Source organism: Mus musculus, chromosome 14 (assembly GCF_000001635.26).
Source record: "Mus musculus strain C57BL/6J chromosome 14, GRCm38.p6 C57BL/6J".
Classification (NCBI taxonomy): Eukaryota; Metazoa; Chordata; class Mammalia; order Rodentia; family Muridae; genus Mus; species Mus musculus.
The window spans coordinates 109,566,004-109,577,768 of NC_000080.6; the positions used below are offsets into that span (position 1 = coordinate 109,566,004).

General features: G+C 37.3%; 1 pseudogene; it reads left to right on the forward strand.

Moving 5' to 3' along the window:
* The first annotated feature begins 614 nt into the window (after positions 1-614).
* Gm7313 lies at positions 615-1,087 on the forward strand (annotated as a pseudogene).
* Positions 1,088-11,765: the final 10,678 nt, after the last annotated feature.

The following is an 11,765-nucleotide window of genomic DNA, read 5'->3' on the forward strand; positions in this document are numbered from 1 at the left end:
CTAACTTTGACCAACGAATCTTTAAATTTCTTACAGGCTTTCATGTATGTGTATATGATTATAACCTTCCTTTATAATGTTTGTATGCATACATGTTAACCTTAGTTCACATGTATAAATGGAGTGTTTACAATGGCAGTTAAGATCTATCTCAACCAAATTATTATCATTGCAGCAACTAAAACATACAAACAGTATGTTTGTATGCATACAGTACAAAGCAGAGTTAGAGGTAGAGTTTACTAAAAATAGCACTATTTGGTAGACAAGGAACTAGGAAGAGAGATGTAGAGGAAGGGAGACTTAAGTAAGGACTGTAAGTAAGGGAAGACTTAGACTCTCTTGGGATGTAATATTCAAGAAAATAAATTTTAAAAACCCTCTTTCTATATTGGTTAAAAAATTTAGAAAGAAATATCATTTAAAAATCACACAATTCATAATGCATAATTATAGGCTATAATGAAGTTCAAAATTGTAAAACAAATATGTGCAGAACTTTCCCAATCAGTAGTGAAAATAATCAACTAACATTCTTTGAAACAATTGATGGCTTGCTATTTGTCCTGGCATTTATAAATTAGAATGTTATTTTAGAGGATTCGCACTGAAGCATGTCAGAGGTTGGATCCAAGTCAGTGCTGTTCATGTGTCTCAATAACATTTGCCACTCACCCATTGCAGAAGCAGTGTTCAGAAAATTGGTAACTGATTAAAGGGTTTCAGATAATCCAGCCATGGACAGCTGTGCCGACTCCAACTGGAAGGAACATGGGCTGGTCCCCAGACCCAAGAGCTGTCAGCTGCCAAAGAAATCATGGCATTAACACAGTCCATAACTCAAGACAGATTACAGGAGAAGACTTTGCCACATTCAATTATATACTATGTATGGATGAAAGCAATCTGGGAGATTTGAATAGAAAAGTAATCAAGTTAAAAACTTCTGAAATTGAGCTACTTGGGAGCTATGATCCACAGAAACAACTCATTATTGAAGATACCAACTATGGCAATGACTGACTTCGAGGTGGAGTACCAGCAATGCCTTAGGTGCTACAAGAACTTCCTGGAGAAGACTTACTAGCAGGTCCTAACCACCACCATTGAGCAACTCACTCATCAGTGCTATGGCCAAGGGTGGTGGAAGGCCTTAGCACCATACCCTACATCTCTTTTCAGCTGACTTACTGTATATCTTTAAAATAATTGTAGGTGGAATTAGGCATATGTTTAGAAGGATAAAAACATTTGAGTCAGACAGTTTGAGGTGTGGCTAAGCATTCTTAGACTAACTAATCCTCCAACCTTTCCATAGAAACAAATATGAAAATTTCCGCGCAGACTACATTCATTTGCTCTTTTTTTTCCGATGAGACTATTGATATTCTCTATCTTTCTCTCTCTCTATCTTTCTCTCTCTCTCTCTCTCTCTCTCTCTCTCTCTCTCTCTCTCTTTCTCTCTCCTCTTTAATTTTCCTACTTGTTTAATATACATGTATTCATAAATAGCTTCATGTATTTGGGGAAGTGTATATTGGGGGAAAGAGCAAGATTTCAACTACTATCTATTTTCACATTTATTTGAACATTTTTTCTTAACGATAATGTGGCTGTTTTCCTAGAACTTGTAAATGATCATTCTTCATGATGAACCATGGTGAAAACATCATGGACAAAATTTTAACAAATTGCCTCATTATCTAAAACATCATCAATTTTTTATGAATGTAATACACAAATTTTGGTTTACACACACACATATATATTTTAAAGTAAACACAATGCTAGTATCAATCTATAATGACCCTGAACTCTTCTTATACTGTCTGTCACCACCTCAGTAGACTATTTGTATACAGATGTCAAATAGAACAACTTATAGGTCTCAATTCAAAGCCTATAATAGATGGAAGCCAGGGCAGGAGCTCAAGTTAGGAATGAAATCAGGACCTGAAACAGAGGCTATGAAGAATGCTATTGACTGGCTTGTTTCCTGTGGCTTGTTTGTCTGATTTCTTATATAGCACAGGACCACAAATACAGGGATGGCAATGAACACACCGGTCTAGGTCTTCCCAGATCAGTAATTAATCCAGAGAATACTTCACCAAGTGTCCTATAGTCCAATCTGATTTTCTTGACTGAGGTTCTTTTTTTTACCCTATGAATCTAGTTTATGTCATTTGGTAAAACAATCCAGCCCATGCATTCTTCTATGTATATAGATTTTTATAAGTAGTATCTTTATGTACAATGCAAACAACTTGGACTAATCAAGCATGCACACTAATGTGGCCAAGGGGGTTAACAACCTCATGATATTGTAGCCTGCAACCTGAGTGCTAGGAATATTAATCTTAACCAGCATAAACAGCTAAATGTTTTATTCTATCTATTTGTTTCTCCATATTTTACAAATTTAAAATTTAAAATATGCATCTCTTATGAAAGTATTTAATATGTAATATTTAAATTAATTACTTCATTCATCTAACTATTTGTGATGGATTATTTTACATGATACAAAATAATTTGTGTGTTACATCATTTTCTGTTCATGATTTCAGTATTATTTGGTAAGATGCATATATATGTGTGTGTGTGTGTGTGTGTGTGTGTGTTTGTGTCTGTGTATCCTAGTGAATCTGTCTACAGTTGCTGCCATTTATATATTTCTAGGAGTGAATACTCGGTATTGGAAAACCATTTGGGTTCTGTTCCCTGAAGAAGACTAATGCCTCCTCTCCTAGAAGCTCTTCGTTGGAACCCTGTGAAATTAACCTCACTTATTTTTATGTAACTGGTGTTGTCATTGTGTAGCTATAGCTTAAAAAGCCACACTATTGAGATATTGTGCCTGGAGCCTCCCTGTGACTTTCAGAGACACATTCTTACATCAGACTTCCTGTTCCTCTGAATTTACAATCTTTCACACACTCTTCCATGATTTTCCTTGAGTCTTATATGGGGGAGGAGGTTATGTTGTTGATGTATCAGTAGATGCTGGACACCTAGTATTAGATGTTCTCTGCACTTTGACAAGTAATGATGTGTGTCATGGTCTCCCTCTAAAACAACATAGCCTTTATTGATGAGGGAATCTGCATGTATCTATGGGTATAGGGATAAGTAGTTTAAAAGCAGTTAGGAATTACTGTGGTTTAAGAAAGCAAAAATAGATCCATTACCTTACAAGAAACTAGTGATTAACTAAATTTAGAGTACCTGGCACGATTTGTCTATACTTGAAAAATCTTACACAAATGCTAAGTGATAGATCTCCCAAGTATTAAAAATTGTTATTGAACACATGACAAATTTTATAGGCAACATAGCCCAATGCCAAGGAAAGCTTTCATATAGTGAAAGTGATATATAATTAATGTTATCCATAGTGTATTTTACCATGTACATAAAAAAGAATTATGGAAAGTAGAAAATAGTGAGGAAAGAAAGGTGACTCAATTGTTAAATTAGCTTGCTGTCAAATCATGAAACCATGTATTTACTTCATAGCTGCTTCATAAAATATCAGTTGTACTGCAAATGTATAAATTTATCTCTCATGGAAACCAGGACCTTTTCTGTCTTCCAAGTATGCACATACACATGCCCACATTAGAATTACCAACATACATACACACACACACACACACACACACACACACACACACACACACACACACACACACATATATATATATTCACGTACTGCACACAAATAAATTTTAGAAATGAAATCTGGCAGATAATGAAGTTGGAAGAATCTATTTACCTATAACATTTTCTAATTTATTTGAAAATTTAATGAAATTCTTCTATTATGTACACAGAGTAGCTCATATGAATAGGTATTAGCATTACTTATTTCATTAAAAACTCTTTAAAAAAACAATGAAGCATTAAATTTCTATTCCAATGGGCTTATAGAGAATAGGAGTCACTTAAATAAATAAAAGTATCCAAATTTTGACAGAAATAAATTCATACACAAATGTTCATGTTGAGATATTGCTTAAAAACATTTCAGATACTTAACTAAGATGTAACAAATGGAGAAAAGAAAGCATTAAATGTTTAGGTATCATATTAAAGGATACAATAAAACATTTAAAGATCTTTTTTTAGAAATTATGGAAAGATAATCATTTTTTAAAATTTTATTAGGTATTTTCCTGATTTACATTTCCAATGCTATCCCATTAGTCCCCCATACCCACCCACCCCCACTCTGCTAACCATCCACTCCCCCTTTTTGGCCCTAACGTTCCCCTTTACTGGTGCATATAAAGTTTGCAAGTCCAATGGGCCTCTCTTTCCAGTGATGGCCGACTAGGCCATCTTTTGATACATATGCAGCTAGAGACAAGAGCTCCGTGGTACTGGTTAGTTCATATTGTTGTTCCACCTATAGGGTTGCAGTTCCCTTTAGCTCCTTGGGTACTTTTGCTAGCTCCTCGATTGGGGGCACTGTGATCCATCCAATAGCTGACTGTGAGCATCCACTTCTGTGTTTGCTAGGCCCCTGCATAGTCTCACAAGATACAGCTACATCTGGGTCCTTTCAATAAAATCTTGCTAGTGTATGCAATGGTGTCAGCGTTTGGATGCTGATTATGGGGTGGATCCCTGGATATGGCAATCACTAGATGGGCCATCCTTTCATCACAGCTCCAAATTTTGTCTTTGTAACTCCTTCCATGGGTGTTTTGTTCCCATTTCTAAGCAGGGGCAAGGTGTCCACACTTTGGTCTTCGTTCTTCTTCAGTTTCATGCTTTTAGCAAATTGTATCTTATATCTTGGGTATCCTAAGTTTCTGGGCTAATATACCCTTATCAGTGAGTATATATTGTGTGAGTTCCTTAGTGATTGGGTTACCTCACACAGGATGATGCCCTCCAGGTCCATCCATTTACCTAGGAATTTCATAAATTCATTCTTTTTAATAGCTGAGTAGTACTCTATTGTGTAAATGTACCACAATTTCTGTATCCATTCCTCTGTTGTGGGGCATCTGGGTTATTTCCAGCTTCTGGCTATTATAAATAAGGCTGCTAGGAACATAGTGGAGCATATGTCCTTCTTACCGGTTGGGACATCTTCTGGATATATTCCTAGGAGGGGTATTATGGGATCCTCGAGTAGTTATATGTCCAATTTTTTGAGGAACTGCCAGACTGATTTCCAGAGTGGTTGTATAAGCTTGCATTCCGACCAACGATGTAGGAGTGTTCCTCTTTCTCCACATCCTCGCCAGCTTCTGCTGTCACTTGAATTTTTGATCTTAGCCATTCTGACTGGTGTGAGGTGGAATCTCAGGGTTGTTTTGATTTGCATTTCCCTGATGATTAAGGATGTTCAACATTTTTTCAGGTGCTTCTCTGCCATTTGGTATTCCTCCGGTTAGAATTCTTTGTTCAGCTCTGAGCCCCATTTTTTAATGGGGTTATTTGATTTTCTGGAGTCCACCTTCTTGAGTTCTTTATACATATTGGATAATAGTCCCCAAATCGATTTTGGATAAGTAAAGATATTTTCACAATCTATTGGTGGCCTTTTTGTTTTATTGACAGTTTCTTTTGCCTTGTAGAAGCTTTGCAATTTTATGAGGTCCCATTTGTCAATTCTCAATCTTACAACACAAGCCATTGCTGTTCTATTTAGGAATTTTTCCCCTGTACCCATATCTTTGAGGCTTTTCCCTACTTTCATCTCTATAAGTTTCAGTGTCTCTGTTTTTTTTTTTATACGTATTTTCCTCAATTACATTTTCAATGCTATCCCAAAAGTCCCCCATAACCTCCCCCCCCCCATCCCCTACCCACCCATTCCCATTTTTTGGCCCTGGCATTCCCCTATACTGGGGCATATAAAGTTTGCATGTCCAATGGGCCTCTCTTTCCAGTGATGGCCAACTAGGCCATCTTTTGATACATATGTAGCTAGAGTCAAGAGCTCTGGGGTACTGGTTAGTTCATATTATTGTTGTACCTACAGGGTTGCAGATCTCTTTAGCTCCTTGGTTACTTTCTCTAGCTCCTCCTTGGTGGCCCTGTGATCCATCCAATAGCTGACTGTGAGCATCCAATTATGTGTTTGCTAGGCCCCGGGATTGTCTCACAAGAGACAGCTATATCAGGGTCCTTTCAGCAAAAGCTTGCTAGTGTATGCAATAGTGTCATCGTTTGGAGGCTAATTATGGGATGGATCCCTGGATATGGCAGTCTCTAGATGGTCCATCCTTTTATCTCAGCTCCACACGTTGTCTCTGTAACTCCTTCCATGGTTGATTGTTTCCAATTATAAGAAGGGGCAAAGTGTCCACACTTTGGTCTTCGTTCTTCTTCAGTTTCATGTGTTTTACAAATTGTCTCTTATATCTCAGTTATACTAAGTTTCTGAGCTAATGTCCACTTATCAGTGAGTACATATCATTTGAGTACCTTTGTGATTATGTTACCTCACTCAGGATGATGCACTCCAGGTCCAACAATTTGCTAGGAATTTCATAAATTCATTCTTTTTAATAGCTGAGTAGTACTCCATTGTGTAAATATACCACATTTTTTGTATCCATTCCTCTGTTGAGGGGCATCTGGGTTCTTTCCAGCTTCTGGCTATTATAAATAAGGCTGCTATGAACATACTGGAGCATGTGTCCTTCTTACTGGTTGGGACATCTTCTGGATATATGCCCAGGAGATGTATTACAGGATCCTCCAGTAGTACGATGTCCAATTTTCTGAGGAACTGCCAGACTGATTTCCGGAATGGTTGTACAAGCTTGCAATCCCACCAACAATGGAGAAGTGTTCCTCTTTCTCCACATGATTGCCAGCATCTTCTGTCACCTGAATTTTTTATCTTAGCCATTCTGACTGGTGTGAGGTGGAATCTCAGGGTTGTTTTCATTTGCATTTCTCTGATGGTTAAGGATGCTGAGCATTTTTCGATAGCTTCTCATCCATTCCGTATTACTCAGATGGGAATTTTTTGTTTAGCTCTGAGCCCCATTTTTTAATGGGGCTATTTGATTTTCTGGAGTCTACCTTCTTGAGTTCTTTATATACGTTGGATATTAGTTCCCTATCTGACTTAGGATAGGTAAAGATCATTTCCCAATCTGTTGGTGGCCTTTTTGTCTTATAGAGGATATCTTTTGCCTTTCAGAAACTTTGCAGTTTCATGAGGTCCCATTTGTCAATTCTTGATCTTACAGCACAAGACATTGCTGTTCTATTCAGGAATTTTTCCCCTGTGCCCATATCTTCGAAGTTTTACCCACTTACTCCTCTATAATTTTCAGTGTCTCTGGTTTTATGTGGAGTTCCTTGATCCACTTAGATTTGATCTTAGTACAAGGAGATAGGAATGGATCAATTCGAATTCTTCTACATGATAATCACCAGTTGTGCCAGCACCATTTATTGAAAATGCTGTCTTTCTTCCACTGGATGGTTTTAGCTCCCTTGTTGCAGATCAAGTGACCATAGGTCTGTGGGTTCATTTCTAGGTCTCCAATTCTATTCCATTGGTCTACTTGTCTGTCACTATACCAGTACCACGCAGTTTTTATCACACTTGCTCTGTAGTAAAGCTTTAGGTCAGGCATGGTGATTCCACCAGAGGTTCTTTTATCCTTGAGAAGAGTTTTTGCTATCCTAGGTTTTTTGTTATTCCAGATGAATTTGCAAATTGCTCCTTCTAATTCGTTGAAGAATTGAGTTGGAATTTTGATGGGGATTGCATTGAATCTGTAGATTGCTTTTGGCAAGATAGCCATTTTTACAATGTTGATCCTGCCAATCCATGAGCATGGGAGATCTTTCCATCTTCTGAGATCTTCTCTAATTTCTTTCTTTAATTTTCTTTCTTCAGAGACTTGAAGTTTTTATCATACAGATCTTTCACTTCCTTAGTTAGAGTCACTCCGAGATATTTTATATTATCTTATATTATTTGTGACTATTGAGAAGGGTGTTGTTTCCCTAATTTCTTTCTCAGCCTGTTTATTCTTTGTGTAGAGAAAGGCCATTGACTTGTTCTTTCACTTCCTTAGTTAGAGTCAGTCCAAGGTATTTTATATTATTTGTGACTATTGAGAAGGGGGTTGCTTCCCTAATTTCTTTCTCAGCCTTTGTGTACAAAAAGGCCATTGACTTGTTTGAGTTAGTTTTATATCCATCTACTTAATTGAAGATGTTTATCAGGCTTAGGAGTTCTGTGGTGGAATATTTTGGTCACTTATATATACTATCATATCATCTGCAAAATGTGATATTTTGACTTCTTCCTTTCCAATTTGTATCCCCTTGATCTCCTTTTGTTGTCTAATTGCTATGCCTAGGACTTCAAGTTCAATATTGAATAGGTAGGGAGAGAGTGGACAACCTTGACTAGTCCCTGATTTTAGTGGGATTGCTTCCAGCTTCTCACCATTTACTTTGATGTTGGCTACTGGTTTGCTGTAGATCACTTTTATCATGTTTAGGTATGGGCCTTGAATTCCTGATCTTTCCAACACTTTTATCATGAATGGGTGTTGGATTTTGTCAAATGCTTTCTCAGCATCTAGTGAGATGATCATGTGGTTTTTGTCTTTGAATTTTTTTTATATACTGGATTACATTGATGGATTTCCATATATTGAACCATCCCTGCATCCCTGGGATGAAACCTACTTGGTCAGGATGGATGATTGTTTTGATATGTTCTTGGATTCAGTTAGCTAGAACTTTATTGAGGATTTTTGCATTGATGTTCATAAGGGAAATTGATCTGAAGTTCTTTATCTTTGTTGGGTCTTTTTGTGGGTTAGGTATCAGAGTAATTGTCGCTTCATAGAATGAGTTTGGTAGATTTCCTTCTGTTTCTATTTTGTGGAATAATTTGTGAAGAACTGGAATTAGATCTTCTTTGAAGGTCTGATAGAACTCTGCACTAAACCCATCTGGTCCTGGGCTTTTTTTTGGTTGGGAGACTATTAATGACTGCTTCTATTTCTTTGGGGGATATCTGGCTGTTTAGATCATTAACCTGATCTTGATTCAACTTTGGTACCTGGTATTTGTCTAGAAACTTCTCCATTTCATCCAGGTTTTCCAGTTTTGTTGAGTATAGCCTTTTGTAGAAGGATCTGATGGTGTTTTGGATTTCTTCAGGATCTGTTCTTATGTCTCCATCTACATTTCTGATTTTGTTAATTAGGTTGCTTACCCTGTGCCCTCTAGTGAGTCTGGCTAAGGGTTTATCTATCTTATTGATTTTCTCAAAGAACCAGCTCCTTGATTGGTTTATTCTTTGAATATTTCTTCTTGTTTCCACTTGGTTGATTTCGCCCCTGAGTTTGATTATTTCCTGCCGTCTACTCCTCTTGGGTGAATTTGCTTCCTTTTGTTCTAGAGCTTTTAGGTATTTTGTCAAGCTGCTAATGTGTGCTCTCTCTAGTTTCTTTTTGTTGGCACTGAGAGCTATGAGTTTTCCTCTTAGAAATGCTTTCATTGTGTCCCAAAAGTTTGGGTATGTTGTGGCTTCATTTTCATTAAACTCCAAAAAGTCCATAATGTCTTTCTTTATTCCTTCCTTAACCAAGCTATCATTGAGAAGAGTGTTGTTCAGTTTCCACGTGAATGTTGGATTTCTATTATTTATTTTGTTATTGAAGATCAGCCTTAGTCCATGGTGATCTGATTGGATGCATGGGCCAATTTCAATATTTTTGTGTATGTTGAGGCTTGTTTTGTGACCAATTATGTGGTCAGTTTTGGAGAAGGTACCATGAGGTGCTGAGAAGAAGGTATATCCTTTTGTTTCAGGATAAAATATTCTGTAGATATCTGTCAGATCCAATTGTTTCATAACTTCTGTTAGTTTCACTGTGTCCCTGTTTAGTTTCTGTTTCCATGATCTGTCCATTGGTGAAAATGGTGTGTTGAAGTCTCCCACTATTATTGTGTGAGGTGCAATGTGTGCTTTGAGCTTTACTAAAGTTTCTTTAATGAATGTGGCTGCCTTGTATTTGGAGCGCAGATATTCAGAATTGATAGTTCCTCTTGAAAGCTTTTACCTTTGATCAGTATGAAGTGCCCCTTCTTCCCTTTTTTGATGACTTTTCGTTGGAAGTTGATTTTATTAAATATTAGAATGGCTACTCCAGCTTGTTCTTCATACCATTTGCTTGGAAAATTGTTTTACAGCCATTCATTCTGAGGTAGTGTCTATCTTTTTCTCTGATATGAGTTTCCTGTAATCAGCAAAATGTTGGGTCTTGTTTGTGTAGCCAGTTTGTTAATCTATGTCTTTTTATTGGGGAGTTGAGTCCATTGATATTGAGTGATTAAGGAAAACTAATTTTTGCTTCCTGTAATTTTTGTTGTTAAAGTTGGCATTCTGTTCTTGTGGCTCTCTTCTTTTTGGTTTTTTGAAGGGTTACTTTCTTGCTTTTTCTAGGGCCTGGTTTCTGTCCTTGTATCGCTTTTTTTTCTGTTATTATCCTTTGAAGGGCTGGATTTGTGGAAAGACAATGTGTGAATTTGGTTTTGTCATGGAATACTTTGGTTTCTCCAACTATGGTAATTGAGAGTTTGGCTGGGTATAGGAGCCTGGGCTGGAATTTGTGTTCTCTTAGTGTCTGTATAACATCTGTCCAGGCTCTTCTGGCTTTCATAGTCTCTGGTGAAATATCTGTTGTAATTCTGATAGGCTTGCCTTTATATGTTAATTGACCCTTTTCCCTTACTGATTTTAGTATTCTATCTTTATTTAGTGCATTAGTTGTTCTGATTATTATGTGTCAGGAGGAATTTCTTTTCTGGTCCAGTCTATTTGGAGTTCTGTAGACTTCTTGTATGTTCATGGGCATCTCTTTCTATAGATTTGGGAAGTTTTATTCAATAATTTTGTTGAAGATGTTTGCTGGTCCTTTGAGTTGAAAATCTTCATTCTCATCCACTCCTATTATCCGTAGGTTTGGTCTTCTTATTGTGTCCTGGATTTCCTGGATGTTTTGAGTTAGTGTCTTTTTGCATTTTCCATTTTCTTTGAGTGTTGTGCTGATGTTCTCTATGGAATCTTCTGCACCTGAGATTCTCTCTTCCGTCTCTTGTATTCTGTTGCTGCTGCTTGCATCTATGGTTCCAGGTTTCTTTCCTAGGGTTTTTATCTCCAGTGTTGCCTCACTTTGGGTTTTCTTTATTGTGTCTACTTCCCTTTTTAGGTCTTGGATTTTTTTTTCAATTCCATCACCTGTTTGGTTGTGTTTTCCTGCAATTCTTTAAGGCATTTTTGTGCTTCCTCTTTAATGTCTTCTACCTGTTTAGCAATGTTCTCCTATATTTCTTTAAGTGAGTTATTTAAGTCCTTCTTGACGTCCATCACCATCATCATGATATATGCTTTTAAATTCGGGTCTAGCTTTTCGGGTGTGTTTGGTGCCCTGCACTGGGTGAAGTGGGAGTGCTGGTTTCTGATGATGGTTAGTGGTCTTAGTTTCTGTTAGTAAGATTCTTACATTTACTTTTCGCCATCTGGTAATCTCTGGAGTTAGTTGTTATAGTTGTCTCTGTTTAGAGATTGTTCCTCTGTTGCTTCTGTTACGCTCTATCAGCAGACCTGGGAGACTAGTTCTCTCTTCTGAGTTTCAGTGTTCAGAGAAGTCTCTGCAGGCAAGCTCTCCTCTTACAGGGAAGGTGCACAGTTATCTGGCATTTGGACCTCCTCCTGGCTGAAGATGAAGACCCAAAACAGGATCTTTCCCAGAAGC